Below are 17,374 nucleotides of genomic sequence, written 5' to 3'. Positions count from 1 at the left end.
TGAAAAATGCTAATAAAATACAGATTATAACAAATGGATCATTGTGGCTTTGGAAGATGGAGAATGAAGATTCCTCTTTTTATTTGTACATCCTGCTGCGACATCTGAGATGAACAAACCATGTCTTTTTAAAATAAATATACATGATCTTTATAGCAGGTGTCATGTGAACTGAAGCACCGAGTGACGTGATGAACTGCAGAGATTCATCTTAGAAAGACAAAATTGGACATGGGAGGTGTAAGAGACGAGTCCAGTGGGACATATAAATAATAATTATGATATTCACAATTCTTCAGTGAAGTGACAGAGGTACGCTCACTAATGTAAAATTAACCCTTTTCACTTGCTTTAGCTCAGCTAACATCAGCACTGTAGTGTGCTGAGACGTGGCTAAAGAAAAGTGCCTTTTACAAGGTTTCATCTCAAAATGTTTCCTTGTTGTAAAACAGAATAGGAAAACTGATGCTTTAGTCCTTATTACATGACTATTATAAGTGTTTTAAGCAAAAATGTTATCTGTGATAACTTTATAATAGAATAAATAGACACTGTCAATGTTTTACACAACCTCTGCATGTGTGACTTCCCACACTGTCGCACACACACTTACTGTTGATGTCGCTTTGAGTTTGTTAGGAATTGAAATATTTTTAGGCTTGTAGATTTTCATACGGCAACAGCACTGTAGCAATCAGTATTATCGTCTAAAGGCCAAGAAATATGCCCAAAAGATTTATTTTCTCAAGTCTCATTACAGCTTTTGCTAAACTGGTCCACTTGATTGTCATAGTTTATTTGATCTTTATTATTTATGTATTTTTTAGTTTTAAGTTATTACAATCAGAATGGACAGGACCAGGGGCGGGAAAGATAAAGATAAAGAAAAGAGAAGATGAGAAGAAGAGGGAAAGAAAAATAGAGAAGAGGGACAGAGAGAAAAGACATTGAAAATCCGCTAGATCACCTGCTGAAAAAAAAAACTAGTAAAAAGAGAACAACACAGTAGGGAAACCACAGCAACAACCAACATAAGCATAAGTAACAGTAAATAATAAACACTGAATGTTACTGAGCAGCAGACTGTATTAATAATGCATGATATGTTTGGAGGCACCAGCTAACACAAGCACACAAGATGTTTGTATTTATGTTTGGCAGCCATAGCCCTGCCCCCCAGGACATGAAACAGGTATGGAGGAGATCCGGACCTGGGTGGGGGACCACCGCAGGAGCAATCGTGCCACCAACCTAGAAAAGAGCTGAGGAGTTCCCTGGATTGGTGATGTTATGGTATCACCATATTACCAGACAACAAGGGAAGGTGCACTGTTGTTCTAAACACAGTGGATTATCACACAAATATGACTACACTCCTCAGTGACAACAACACCTAGCCTTAAGCTTTAAGACAAGAATCCACAAGCGACTACAAAAAGAAAGTTATCAGTTACCTACAAGAACTTGAAAAGGACCGCCCTACATATCATTGTCTATAGGCAAGGGAGGCCATACCCTCACAAAGAAGGGGTCCCACTCAGACCCATTATTAGCAGCATAAACTCAGCCACCTACAACATTTCCAAACACCTTGCCACCATCCTAGCGCCCCTTTTTGGAACACCCCCCATTACATTAAAAACTCTACCGATGGTCCAGAAACTTACACTTAATCCAGATGAACCATGGTGTCCTTTGATGCTGTCTCTCTCTTCACTTGTATTCCTAGAACTGAGACAGTGGAGGCTGTCAGAAAACCCTTATCTTCAGACAGATGGTTTGAAAGAGGAGTAACAGAAGCCATCTATGTCCACTGTGAGCGACCATCTTTGAACAGAGGCGGTGGTTTACCACACCAACTCTCTGCCATTTATAATCCAGTTTTGAGACCCTTCCCAGACCCATTAACGCTCACTCACATCCTGGGCCATCTGTCCTCAGGAAATCACATGATAGGGTGGGCCTAGGTATCACAGTGGGTTCACCCAATACCTGGGTTGATTGTGACCTACACCTGTTTTCAAATCTTGGCTCGTGTCATTAGATAGAGGATCAATAGGAGGTCCACAACCCTCTTGGGGGGACACTCCCATAGGGCTTAAAATCTGGGACTCTCCACCAGTTGTTCTTAAAATTGAAGAGGCTATGTCTTAAAGAAACTCGAAGCGCTTGGCGACTGTGGGAAGGAAAACCTCCCATCTGCTGTGAACTCATAATAAAAGTAGAAAGTGGTTGGTTACTGAAGTAAATCTGTCTTCCTGGTCCATTAACTGGACCTGAGCCTCCAAAGAATACTCCATCCATTCGCTTCTCTTTTTCAGAGTCGCTGGAGCCTATCCCAGCTGTCATAGGGCGAGAGGCAGGGTACACCCTGGACAGGTTGCCAGTGTGTCGCAGGGCTAACACACAGGGACAGACAACCATTCGCACTCACATAAACACCTATGGGCAATTTGGATTAACCAATTAACCTATCCCCACTAACTGCATGTCTTTGGACTGTGGGAGGAAGCCGAAGTACCCGGAGGGAACCCACGCAAAAATGGGGAGAACATACAAACTCCACACACTGCTGGTGGAATTGAACTCAGGACCTTCTTGCTGAGGCAACAGTGCTAACCACCATGCCACCGTGCTGCCACCCAAAGATTACTCAAACAACAGAATACATACATGCATAAAGAAGTTGTTCTGTTGATTACTGAGCCATTTAAAGATAGCTTTTCAATGCAATTTTAAGACTACTGAAGTCTCTCTACAACAGGTGTGCATATTATTGTCTGAATATGTGTGAATCTTTCCTAGCTGTGTCTCCCTCCACAGTGACTGAATCTCAATCCTGTTGTTTACAGAGCCAGCTTTTATTAGTGCATTAATGCTCAGTGACATCAGTGGTGCTTAAAATGCCACAGAGCAGACAGGATTTTCTGCTCACACCTTCTGTTTTAAAAGCGTCTGGACTTCTTTAAGTTTCTTGAAGACGTTTCATCCGATAAGATTCTTCATTTCTAAGAGCAATTGAGGAGAGTCCCTGTCACGGCGGGGTGCGCCGGTGTGTAATGGAAACAGGACCCAAAAGCAGATGAGGACGAGGAGTAGTAAGTTTGAACAGAAAAGTGATCCTTTAATGATAACGGCAAGGGAAAACCAGGAAACCAAAACAAACTGGCAAAACACTAAGAAACAAAACACTAAAGGTACTAAGACCAAAAACTATAACTATAACTGTGGTGGAAAATAACAGGCAAAGACTATGACTAAGACTAATGTAGAACTGACAGACGAAAACCATAACTATGACTGAGGGTGAGGAAAACTAACAAAGACTAACGGTGTGTTCACACCGAACGCGATAGAGGCAGGCAGAGCGTCAGGCTTACATGTAAAGTCAATGGAAAGGCGCGATGACCCGCGATTGCGGCTCCCGCAAAAATTCGGAAGCAGATTTGCGTCGCGAAAACGCCAAAACGCCTGAAACGCGCGTGTCAGGCGTTTGACTCGCGAAAAAAAATGCGCGTGAGTTTATGTGTTGCATTTTGTGCATACACGCGTTTCGCGTCCCCCGCTCGAGTTGGAAAAATCTGAACTCCAGCGTCAAATCGCGCTGCGACAACCAATCAGGAGCCTGGTGACGTGGCTGTTACCTAGTTCAAAGGGGCAGATCCAGCCAAAGCCCTTTATTCTTCAATAGAAGGAAGGCTAATCAATGCCGTAGCAAACAACCTGGAGCCGTACGACACCAGCTGCTTTCTGGACCGAGACAGGAATATAAAGGACTGAGCCTGGAGGAAGATATGTAAAGAGATCGGGCAACCTGGTAAGTTCATTCATTTTTCTTAAGTTTTCTCTAAAGTTTTCACTGACCCGGGGAAGCCGCACAAAAGCTAGCAAGCCACCGCTATTTTCCCACTGACGTACAAATACCGTTCTGCTTTTAGGCATGTTGTCATTTAAGAATATATTTTATTGTTTATTAATAAACAGCACACAGTGGTCCCGCTGTTCATCCGTCACTGCCTCTTTTTTTTGATTTTCTTTTTCTTTTTAAAAAAAAATAATTTCCCCCAGGGATCAATAAAGTATTCTGATTCTGATTCTGATTATTGCACCGTACAGCATTGCATTCTGCAGCCTGATTGACAAATCTGCTCCGTGTCGTGTCTCCTGCGCTTGCCAAATTTATCATGTTTAGTTTTGATAACCATCACGTCCAATAGAAAAAAAAAAACCGCACAAAAACACCCATAACTATGAGCCTCATTCGGAAATAGACACCTGCACCGCGAGGGAAAAAGGCGCACGAAAGTGGCAGGCAGATGAAGACAAACCGCGGCATAATAATACTTTTACGTTTTGCAATCTACAAAGGTTTGCACTTTGAGAATCAATTGTGAGAACTGTGACCAATGTTCATGTGTGTGTGTGGAAAACAGTGTATAAAGTGCGTGGCCAGGGGCTAGTTATTCTGAGAACCCCTGCTGCAATAAATGAGGGACCACTGTCTACTCTACGATTATTATATTCAACCTGTTAACATTTAATACTGTATTGATAGAACCAACTGATTCTGAAGCAGAGCATCCGCAGTTGCTTCTCCTGGCTCCCCAGTCCCTGAGCTCCTGCTGCTGCACCCACAGGTATGTACAGCAAGCACTGATACCTTTTTAGTCGGTGGGTTCCCTTGTGATCACCTTTACTAAATATCTACAACCAATCTGATTATATCCTGTTTTTGTTTTTTCAATGTTGAAATTAAAATCTAGTAGCAGCCTTCTAATTTCTTTGTGTTTTGTGCTGTTTTACAGGCCCACAGGGGAGGACGGCTCCGAGGCAGATGAGGGACGGGTCCCAGGACGGTCCATCGGCGGTGGAGCTGGAGCCACACCAGTCTCCAATGGAGCATTTCCTCCTCAGCCTTGTTCCTGCTCTGGAGAGCAGCTGGTCCTTTTTATTCCTGTCTCTCTGTAAATACTTATATTTTATATATTTATGTTTAATGTATTTCTGTGTGAGAATTTTAATATTATTTCAAATACATTTTTATAATGACTAATGTCTCAGTTCTACTACACAGCAAATGTTGGCACACGACTTGACACATGTAGAATTTATTTCATATTATACTAATGACAAAATATACTAATACAGTGGGATGCAAAAGTTTGGGCAACCTTGTTAATAGACATCATTTTCCTGTATAAATCATTGGTTGTTACAATAAAAAATGTCAGTTAAATATCATACAGGAGACACACACAGTGATACTTGAGAAGTGAAAAGTAATTATAAGGATAATTACAAAATGTATATTAGATAATATCTAAAACAGTTGTTTTATTTTAACTTTAACATATCATAATTTGATTGGTAGCAACTTTCACAACTACAGTGTGCCAATCACTCATAATTCCTAAACATGTCAATCAGGTAGGAATGAAGTGAGACATTAATAGAAATAAAGAGTTGTGTGTTGACATGTAGCCCTTTCCTTGCTTAAATCATTAATATTTTTGAAAAATTAATCTGTGATAAGACATAGCTTATCAAGATAGAACCATGTAACTAAAGATGAACCAAACTGTTCAGTTTTATCTAACTCTGTTTTAATAAAGGCTGTGACCCCTGCTATAGAGTCTGACAGCTGCAGTGATTATATACAAATATTCAACTATCCCAGAATTAAACCAGTTCTAAATAAAAAGGAGTGAGTATCACTACAAAGGTTAACTCAGTGGTCCTAATGCTACAGTTTGATATCAGCAAACACCGAGCGCATACATTGATGTGACACCACAGCCATGCTATCATTCAAACACTGATAACAGCATAAATCGAATTAAATCGGGGCTTGATGAGAGCTTCTGAGTATCACTAGAAATATTATAAATAGTCGTCTCTGTACCACAGTTTGCTTTCAGTAAACACCGACAGCATTCACTGTTAGCATAGCACATCCATGTTAGCAGTGTATAACTGGATGGTTTAGCATATATTAGCACAGGTATCAATAAAGGACTACCGTATTAAACACTTTTACTAACCTCAGGCAGACGGACAGGCGCTCTGCAGGTGGGATTGAGCGCCTGTAATTGGTGTCTAGGCGGGCGATTCTGGGACCGACGCGGGACAGCAGGTCCTCAAACTGGCCGAGTGAATGACGGTGATAGCGCTGGAATCGGCCGTCATCCAGGCGCAGCTCCTGGAGCAAGTGGTGAAACTCACCAAACTGCTCACACCTCTGGAGGACCTGATGGACCCAGGTACGGCAAGGATGTCCTTTACGCCGCTACTCTGCTCTCCACAGTAAATAGAGAAGGGAGACTCTCTCTTCAAGCGCTAGCTCGACACCTGCCATCTTGCAAAGATACCGGTCTGGCAAAACTTCCTCCCACATCCCTCCCACATTTCCGGTTCACGCGCGTTAAAATATGATATTTTGGGGCGCGATGGATTTTTCTTGGACACGCGTAGAGGTGCGAATGTGCACGCGTCAAGTTAGGGGCGTTTGGGGCTTTTTTCTCGCGCCCATCGCGTTCGGTGTGAACACACCGTAAGACTAAGGTCAAAATAAACAGACGACCCAACAATGGCATGCAGAAAACATACATACATGAGGTGATCAGGGGAAGTGGAGACACATGGGGGAACAGCTGACTGACATAAACCTAATGACAGGACCAGGAGAGGAAAGCTAAATACAATGAACAAAGAACACATGACACTGTCAGAATAAAACAGGACATACTAAAACTAAACATGACAACACAACTTAACAGACCTAATACATGATGAATAAATACAAAACCCCAAAACATAGAAAACCAGAGGAACAATAAACAATAACTGCCCAAACTAAAGACAGATAGGAAATGACACAAAACTAATCACATAACAAAATGAGACAAATACAAACATGAACTCAGAGCGCTGGGTCAGAGACCCAGCCTGTGACAGTCCCAGATGATTTTAAGCCTCTGGGAGTGCCCCCAAGAGGGTAGTGGACCCCCTATTGATGATCTACCTAATCACACGAGCCAAGGTGTGAGAACAGGATTTAATGAATCAGTAAAAAAAAAATGATTTGAATCGGGAAATCAAGTTTTTAAACCCACCCCTATTTATAACACCAACCCCATCCATAGCTTTGCCAGTTACAGATGGGACTTTATCAAACATCAGTGGTTCTCCAATATCACTGATTTCCAGCTAAATCACAGTGCTTTTTATAATAACAATATCAATATCAATATACAATAACAATAACAACTGACATTTACCTGAAGAATGTCAACTTTATTATGTAAAGATGCATGTGCATTGTGCAAACTGGATATTGACACTGAATTTTGAAGAGCAGAAATCTGAAATTGGAAACAATATAAGAAAAAACAGGATTAAATAGCACACAGTTTAGATAATCCCTATAAATCACAGCTATTCCACCACAGCCAGAGCACCTCAGGGAATTCAAGAATTTATCATTTTCCAGGCAAAGTTCTAAGAGTAGACAACAATCTTCTCATTAAAGGCTAGTATGTCAGCATGCTGAGAATGGTTATATCTGTATACAATCAGGAGCCTGTCCATGCTTTATATGTTAGTAACAGAAGTTGATTCTGAATTTCACTGGAACCCATGGAAGGGTTGCAAGAATAGCTGTGACATTTGACTGGCAGCTAATTTTGGTTTGCAGCCTTGCCACTGCATCCTACGTTAATTGGAAATGAGTGGGCAGGAGAGCACGGACTTGACCTGGGAGACATGGAAGATATTATGGATACGTATGTTGCGAGGCAGCTTCAGACAGACAGACACCGGGTTAATCAGGGCCTCAATCTCAAACGGGCCGATGAACACCGGGGACAGTTTCTTTGACTTAGCACGAATGGGAATGAAGCGTGAGGAGAGCCATACCTTTTGCCCAACTGTATAGTCAGGAGCAGGGATCCGGTGGCGGTCGGCGAGCGCCTTGTTGCACTCTGCTGTCCGTAGCAGAGCGGCTTGGGTGGCCCGCCAGGCCCGGCGGCACCTGCGGAAATTATGTTGTACAGGAGGGACAGTATGCTCACCCTCTACGGCTGGGAACAGGGGCGGTTGGTAGCCCAGGGAGGCTTCGAGTGGCGACAGTCCAGTGGCCGATGAGGTCAGGCAGTTGTGGGCGTACTCAATCCAGGGAAGCTGCTCGCTCCAAGTGGTCTGGTTGTGCGAGACAACGCAGCGGAGTGCTGCTTTGAGCTCCTGGTTAGTCCGCTCAGTCTGTCCATTGCTCTGAGGGTGGAAGCCAGAAGAGAGACTAACTTTGGCACCGATCTGCATGCAGAATTCCTTCCCAGCCCAAGAGGTGAATTGGGGTCCTCGATCAGAGACGATGTCTTCCGGAATGCCATGAAGCCTGAAGACATGGGCGGTGAGCAGCTGGGCGGTCTCCAAGGCCGGAGGGAGCTTCGGGAGGGCGATGTAATGAGCTGCTTTAGAAAAGCGATCAACGATAGTTAGAATAGTGGTGTTACCTGACGACGGTGGGAGCCCCGTAATGAAGTCCAGGGCTATGTGGGATAAGGGCTGCCCTGGCGTGGAGAGCGGTTGAAGAAGCCCGGAGGGTGGTTGGTTGGAACGCTTGTTCCGGGCACACGAGGCACACGCCAAAACGTACTCCCTGGCGTCCTTGTCCAAGGAGGGCCACCAGAAAAATCGCCGGAGGAAGGTGATGGTGCGGTGGACGCCTGGATGACAGGTGAATCGGGCAGTGTGGCCCCAGTGGAGCACCTGGGCACGGACGGCAGCAGGGGGGCCCGGGTCGGGGTCAGTATCCTGGGCCTCTCGTACGAGAGCTTCGACCTCCCACGTAACAGCTCCAACAACACAGGCAGCTGGTAGAATTGGTTCAGGATCAGAGTCTCCCTCCGTACTGGTGAACTGATGGGAGAGCGCATCGGGCTTCATGTTGCGGGACCCAGGTTTTTAAGTGATAGAGAAATTGAATCTTGTGAAGAAGAGGGCCCACCTGGCTTGCGGGGAATTAAGGCGTTTGGCGGACCGGCTGTACTCCAGGTTTTTATGATTGGTCCACACAATGAAAGGGTGTTCCGAGCCTTCAAGCCAGTGCCTCCACTCCTCCAGAGCCAGTTTGACCGCTAACAACTCCAGATCGCCGATGCCGTAGTTTTGTTCTGCAGGGGAGAGACGATGAGAAAAGAACGCACAGGGATGGAGTGTACCTTCGAATCGCTGTGACAGAACAGCTCCCACTCCGGTGTCTGAAGCATCCACCTCCACCACGAACGGTTGCCTAAGATTGGGCTGACGGAGGATGGGGGCAGTAGCAAACTTCTCCTTTAGCAGGGAAATGGCCTCCTGAGCAGAGAGATCCCACTGAAATGGAACTTTGGGGGAGGTTAGTCTGGTAAGTGGTGAAGCAATCTTACTGTAGTTCTTTATGAAGCGTCGGTAGAATCCTAGGAACTGTTGGACTTGCTGGCGGTTCGGTGGTTGGGGCCAGTCCACCACGGCCCAGACCTTCTCTGGGTCAGGTTCGAGATCTCCATGAGAGATCACGTAGCCTAGGAAGGCCACCGTGTCAACGTGAAATTCACACTTTTCCCCTTTCACGAATAGCCTGTTCTCCAGGAGGCGCTGCAGGACCTGCCTCATGTGTCTCTCGTGCTCAGCCTGGGACTTAGAGAAAATGAGAATGTCATCAAGGTACACAAAAGCACATCGATTAATAAAATCCCTCAAAACATCGTTAACCAGAGCCTGGAAGACCGCGGGCGCGTTGGTTAATTCAAAGGGCATGACGAGATACTCGAAGTGTCCAATCTGTGTGTTGAACGTGGTCTTCCACTCATCTCCTTCTCGAATTCTCACCAGGTGGTATGCGTTTCGCAGGTCTAGTTTGCTGAACACTGTGGCCCCCTGGAGTATTTCGAAAGCGGAATTCAGGAGGGGAAGAGGGTACTTGTTCTTTACAGTGATCTTGTTGAGGCCGTAGTAATCTATACACTGCTGGAGTGTTTTGTCTTTTTTGTCAACAAAGAAGAAACCTGCCCCCACCGGGGAAGATGACGGACAAATTATTCCAGCTGCCAGAGAGTCATTGATGTATTTCTCCATGGTTTCCCTTTCGGGCTGGGTGAGGCAGTAGAGGCGGCCAGAGGGCAGAGGCGCCCCAGGGAGATCGATGGCACAGTCATAGGGCCGATGTGGTGGGAGAGAGCTCGCCTCATCCTTACTAAAAACTGCCGCGAGGTCATGATAGACAGGAGGAACTGAAGATAACTCTGGCGCTTTTGAAGGCTTCCCAGGGAGGGGTGAAGGGACAGATGGAGTGGCGGCCCGAAGGTAGTTCATGTGGCAGTCCGTACTCCACCCCATTATTTGCTCTTTCTTCCAGTCAATGTGTGGGTTGTGCTGTGAAAGCCATGGATAACCTAGTACGAGCGGGGTCACTGGAGCCTTAAACACACAGAGACAAATGTTCTCAACGTGGTTACCGGAGAGGGTGAGTGTGACAGGCAAGGTGATGTGCGTTATGTCTGGCAAACGGTGACCGGACAGGGCGAACACGCGGAGGGGATGAGGCAGTGGCCGGGTGCTAATGCTAAACTTGGAGACTAGAGACACATCAATGAAATTCTGTTCTGCACCAGAGTTAATTAACACAGAGAGGGAATGTGACGTCGACCGGAGGGTGAGTTTTGCGGACAGCAAGAGACGGGGAAGAGGGTTTTTGCCAGACAGATCGCAAACCAGTACCCTCTCGATTACTGGCGGGCGCCCCCTTTTGCCAGTGCCAGGCAGGCAGAGATGAAATGCCCTCTGCAGCCGCAATACAAGCACTCACCCATGGAGAACCGGCGTTGACGCTCCGCCGGAGTGAGTCGCGAACGCCCCAGCTGCATGGGTACCTCTTCCTCAGTTCTTTGTAAAATGGCGCCGGTGAGGTCGGCTGCCGTGCTGGATGCTCTGCCCTAACTTCCCATGCCCAGTGTCCTGATAGCCAATGTTCAATCCATCGAGAACAAGCTTGATGACCTCAGAGCCAGAATCAAGTTCCAGAGAGACATTCGGGACTGCAACCTCCTCTGCTTCACCGACACTTGGCTGAACCCAGCGATACCAGACCACGCCGTGCAGCCGACTGGGTTCTTTTCGGTTTACCGCATGGACAGGACAATGGAGTCGGGGAAGAAAAGAGGTGGTGGAGTATGTTTGATGGTGAACAACAGATGGCGCAACAGCACAAACATCTCCCCACTCACACGCTCTTGCTCGCCCAATCTGGAGCTTTTGATCGTTAAGTGTCGCCCTTTCTATCTCCCTCGGGAATTCACTGCGGTCATTGCCTGCACTGTTTACATTCCGCCTCACGCGGACTCGGACACTGCCTTATGTGAGCTACATGAGGCTCTCACACATCAACAAACACTTCACCAAGATGCCGCACTCATTGTTATGGGAGATTTTAACAGAGTGAATCTCAAACGGACATTTCACAACCTTCACCAGCACATCAACTGCCCCACCCGGGGCACGAGGACATTAGACCACTGCTACACCCCGTTCAAGAACTGTTACAAGGCTCAGCCCCTGCCGGCATTTGGAAAATCGGACCATTCCGCCATCTTCCTCATGCCTGCCTACAAACAAAGGCTAAAGCAGCGACCACCAATCAGGAGGGAGGTCGCTCGCTGGACGGACCAATCGGTGGCCGCGCTGCAGGACGCACTGGATGACGCAGACTGGGACATGTTTCGGCGCAGCTCTGATGACATCAACATGTTTACGGAAGTGATTGTGGGATTTATCGGGAAACTAGCGGACGACACAGCAGAAAGAACTATCATCCGAACGTTTCCCAACCAGAAGCCGTGGGTGGATAAAAACATCCGCGACGCTCTGAGATCACGCACCGCTGCCTACAATGAAGGGCTTGTCTCCGGTAATATTTACCTATACAAGGCTGCGTCCTACAACGTGCGCAGCGCGGTCCGAAAGGCAAAGCAGAGCTACGGGGAAAAACTAGAGTCACAGCTACGACAGTGCGACTCTAGGAGCCTGTGGAAAGGACTGCGGACTATAACGGACTATAAACGACCAGCTTCTTCAATGATGAATGCAGATGCTTCACTGGCTGATGAGCTGAACACGTTTTATGCTCGCTTCGACGCCGCAGCAATTAAACCAACAAACGGCTGTGCGCGCTCGGAGTGCACCAGTGAAGAAAATGCATTCGTCATCACAGAGCATGCCGTGAGGAACACCTTCAGGAGGGTGAACACCAGGAAGGCAGCAGGACCAGATGCAATCCCTGGCCGGGTCCTGAGAGCCTGCGCTGATCAACTAGCACCGGTGTTCACGGAGATCTTCAACCTCTCCCTGGCCCAAGCTGTGGTTCCCACGTGCTTCAAACAGTCCATTATTGTCCCTGTTCCAAAGAAACAACAGCCCACTTGCCACAATGACTACCGTCCAGTAGCACTGACTTCAATTGTGATGAAGTGTTTTGAAAGACTGATGAGAGATCACATCACTTCTTCACTTCCTGCCACCATCGACTCACTTCAGTTTGCTTACCGGACTAATCGTTCCACAGACGATGCCATATCTCGCCTGCTCCACACATCCCTGAGTCACCTGGACACTGGCAGAGGGAATTATGTTAGGATGCTGTTCGTGGACTACAGTTCAGCATTCAACACAATAATTCCCTCTAAGCTTTTCACCAAGTTGACGGATCTAGGACTCAGCTCATCACTGTGTCAGTGGATCCTCAACTTCCTCACAGACAGACCCCAATCAGTGAGGGTGGGAAAACAAGTCTCCCCCTCCATCTCACTCAGCACTGGAGTGCCTCAGGGCTGTGTTTTAAGCCCCCTGCTGTACTCACTGTACACTTATGACTGTGTAGCCACATCAGACACCACCTCCATTGTCAAGTTTGCTGACGACACTGCTGTTGTGGGCCTGATCTCCGACAACATCGAGACGGCCTACCTGGAGGAGATTAGGAACCTGGAGACCTGGTGCCAGGAGAATAACCTCCTCCTAAACATCAGCAAGACTAAGGAGCTGATCGTGGACTTCACTACAAAGCAGGCGAGGAATTACAAACCCCTCATCATCAGTGGCACGCCAGTGGAGAGAGTGGACAGTTTCCGATACCTGGGTGTCCACATCACTCAGGACCTGTCATGGTCCTGTCACATCAACACCCTGGTTAAGAAAGCCCGTCAGCGTCTCTTCTTCTTCAGAAGACTTAGAGACTTCCATCTGCCACTGAAGGTGCTCAAGAACTTCTACTCCTGCACCATCGAGAGCGTCCTGACGGCAAACATCTGCACCTGGTTTGGGAACATCACCAAGCAGGACAGACGAGATCTGCAAAGGGTGGTGCGCTCGGCAGAACGCATCATTCAATCAGAGCTCCCTGACCTGCTGTCCATATACACCAAGCGGTGCAAGTCCAAAGCTAGGAAGATTATGATGGATCTCTCCCATCCCAACAATGGACTCTTCTCACTGTTGAGGTCTGGGAAGCGCTTCCACTCCCTTAAGGCCAAAACAGAGAGAATGAGGAGGAGCTTCTTCCCCCAGGCTATTCAGGGCCTGAACCAGGTGTAGGACTGGACTCTCCCAAACACGTCACTATAAGACTGGACTCTCACACACGTCACCACACGCACCACCACACATTTCCTATAATCCTATAATTCCTATAATTTATAATCCTTATCTTTATAATCTCTTCTGCTATTTGCACATTCTTTACTGTAAATTCCTAAGTTAATTTGTAAATTTTTGTAGTAAACTGTAAATTGTAAATATTGTAAAACTTTTCTTCTGTCATTTAATGGTCGGGCATTGTACAGCTACAAGCATTTCACCCCCATCTCATACTGTGTATGGTTGTGTGTGTGTGACAAATAAAATTTGAATTTGAAATTTGAATTTGAAAGCTCTAGCCTCCCGTGCGTCGGGCTGGAGGTCCAGAGAAGCCGGAGGCTCTCGAAACGGCTGTCTTCGTGAGCTCCGGCGCGCCCGCGGGCGATCATCCACCTGAATACAAAGGAACATTAAGGCATTTAGAGAGGCTCATCCTTGAGCTCTTCACGGATATTATGTAACAGGGTGGTCTTCAGAGCTTCAGGTCCCCACTTGGTCTGTGCAGCTAGGGTTCAGAAATCAACAGAAAAGTCAGTCATGCTTCGCCTACCCTGCTTCAGATTAATCAACCGATAGCCGGCAGTCTCCGCACTAGAGACTTTGTCAAACACAGTGTTACATCAGTGTTAACTCGATGGATGTGGTACTGGTGGTTCACAGCGGGCAATGTGATTACACACAAGAAACGATATAGAAAACATATAAAATAGACAATGTCTTGATTGCATAGTTGAAAAGATCGCCATCTATGAAGGCTAAGAGCACTATTTGCATGGTCACTCATTCAGGCTGGGGTATATGCTAATATTATTTCTCTCCTACCTGTCAGTACATGAAGTTTTTGCACCATTAAGTACCTAACTAGGAATGAATGAATACTGCAGTATTATGTTGAACATTTATTTATGGGACATGTGCCTGTTGTTGCACTCTGAGTGTCCCTTTCACAGCTCAACATTTTTTAACCAGAGTATTAAAATAAATCACAAAGATGAAAGTACTAAGATTAGCGGCAGACAACTTGAGTAATACCATCCATCAAGAAAGCTGGCGTGACTGTGATCGTTACAGCTATATCTGTTAATTTGTTTGGAATGGGTAAATGGCAAGGATTACCAATAGTTTTTAAGCACAGTGCCAAAGCTTTGGGTCCCTCTAGTGCAGCAGCTTTTCACTGACTTTATTAATCACAGGAAATGTTTAGAACAAAGCACCACATATTTCCAACAGAAGTACCCATGTACATACATATTATTGTGCAATCTGAGTGCTTTATGTCTGGCTATTTGTATTGCATTAAATGCTAGCTTGCAATTAATTATACTATTGCAATTATACTAGTTAGGTCATTTTAAGTGGCTGTATCTGTAGCAGAGCTACAGAGCAATCAGCCTCTCCGATCCTCTAACCAAGGTTTCCTACCTGTCGCTTGCTCTGATTTCAAAACTAGAGGTAATCGTGCTTTGGAGGTTGTTGCACCCAAACTTCGGAACAGCCTTCCTGAGTCAATTAGGTCGGCTGACTCTACTAACTGTTTTAAACGACTACTGTAAACAAATTTTTACAGGTTAGCTTTCCCTTAATCTTTGCGCCTTTATTTTCGGCCATAGTTTGGAACTGGTTGTGTATATGTGAGTCTGTTGAAATGAATGTCTGACTGTGTGGTTGATTGTGTCTGCATGTTTTAACTTGTATACTTCAGTGTGTGGGTTTTATTCAAACTGTGAAGCACTTTGTAACCCTGTGTTGTGCTATACAAACAAAGTTATTATTATTATTTCAGATAGAAAATGAATGAGAATTTCCTACTTTCAAACTCGTAGTTCCAATGTGTTTTTATAGTCAGGAGTGCAGAAACCCATGAGCTAACAGCATCCATGAGACTTTGTCCTGTCATCTATAATCTGTGTGACAGAGAGCAGGATCACAGTGTCCAGCCCTAGTGATGCATTGCAAAGACTAGGTATTGATTAGCTCCTCTGGTTTGCATTGATACATCATGTCATCTTTGTTTTCAGAGCCCAATCCAGGACACAAGCACTTCCACTGAACGCTCACAAAATAAAAACCCATGGCACTAATAGTGAGCTGCAAATGTCTGCATGATGATGGATCAGGCCATCTGCACAGGCCCAGGACTGGACTGTGGAGTGCAATCTTCTTCAAACAATCCTGACAGGGGCGTCCATCATCACAAAGTCATGTGGATGTACCCGGTCCCTGATGGAACGAAGCCTGTTTACATCAACACAGCGACAGCAACTTTATTATTTTCATCCTTTTAAATGTTCCACTGTTCTTTACATACACAAGTTCATTATTGTCAGGTTATACATGCTAGGAGTCATTCTTTGTAATGGAGTCCCCATTTACAGGAACAAACTGCAGTCTATTGATACAATGCAGTATATTTACTACCTACAACATGCTGTAATAGCGGTAAGATAATATTACAGTCAATATTGTGGAGAACTGCACTGGCAGGACAAGCAGGGAGATGAGTCCCCCGTCAGAGGCCATAAGAAGATTATTTGTAACCTTCACTAATTAATTATTATCTAAAGGTTTTTTAATTACATGGGTTACGCAGATAAAACCACTGTCACTTGTAACAGGAACAGGAAGTGATAGTCTACTGCAGAGAGACCCAACACCAGGTGAGGTGTTGTATGGTGTGTACTAGTTAAGTCTGTGACACCAAGACTTTCGCACAGTCTCCCAGTACATCTTTGGTTAGCAGACCATCTGGACTCGTAGAAAGCAGCAGTTTTGTTTAACTAGGCTTTTAAACTACATAATTACTTCACTTTCACTAATATTCCTTTTTTATCTTACCGTTTTGTTCTATAATGCTGTGCAGCTGCTTATTGCCCTTTATAAATACATTTTTCTTACTTTTCCTTTATTTAGTAAATAATAAAAAATCAGAAATAAATACAAAAAACACAAGTAAAAGACAACACCGTGGGTGTGTGCATGTGGGCTTATTTTACTTTTCACTTTTTCATCAGCAGAGTCTGATGAATATGACAGAAGAAAGTTAGCTTCTAAAGGGAAAAAAGGGAATATTAATATTACAGGTAGCACTGTCACCTTATGAAAATGATTGTGATCAGTAAATGGAAGTAGTGTGTTGACTCTAGCATGAAGGAGGAGACAGGACACAAAAAACACCAGTGGGAGGCCATTTGTGTTTGTTTTCAGGAGCACTGCCTGATTTTGGCTCCTTTTTAAGTTACCTCTAGACCTAAACAGGAGGGACCAGGATCAATGAGCACATGGACACTTACCACATGGAGAACATTAGAGTTTGTGTGAAGCACCCACAACTTTGTTGTACATGTACGGTGACAACAAAGGGCTATTCTATTCTAGTCTAAGATACCACACTGTTCAAACTTAGTGTTCCTCACAATCACGGACTGACAATCACATTTTTCCACTTTTGTTAATCACTAGAACTATGCCACTAGATGCACTGATTTCTTTAAATTAATAAGAAAACTGTGGTGTAGTGTGAGTACTAGCACTTCTCCCAGTGTTTCAGTCATTTCTAGCTCAGGGAGTAAATAGTAAATGGACTGCATGAGCAAAGCCAAGTGTTTTGTCTTATCCAGCCAAGCACATTTGTCTATGCTTTTCTAGATTAGTGCTTTCTATCCATCCAGCTGCATCGGAGAGCAACTTGAAGCCATAGGATATTTGGCAT

This window comes from Astatotilapia calliptera, chromosome 9 (assembly GCF_964374335.1).
Source record: "Astatotilapia calliptera chromosome 9, fAstCal68.1, whole genome shotgun sequence".
NCBI classification, from domain to species: domain Eukaryota; kingdom Metazoa; phylum Chordata; class Actinopteri; order Cichliformes; family Cichlidae; genus Astatotilapia; species Astatotilapia calliptera.
Note: the sequence above shows the minus strand (reverse complement) of the source record.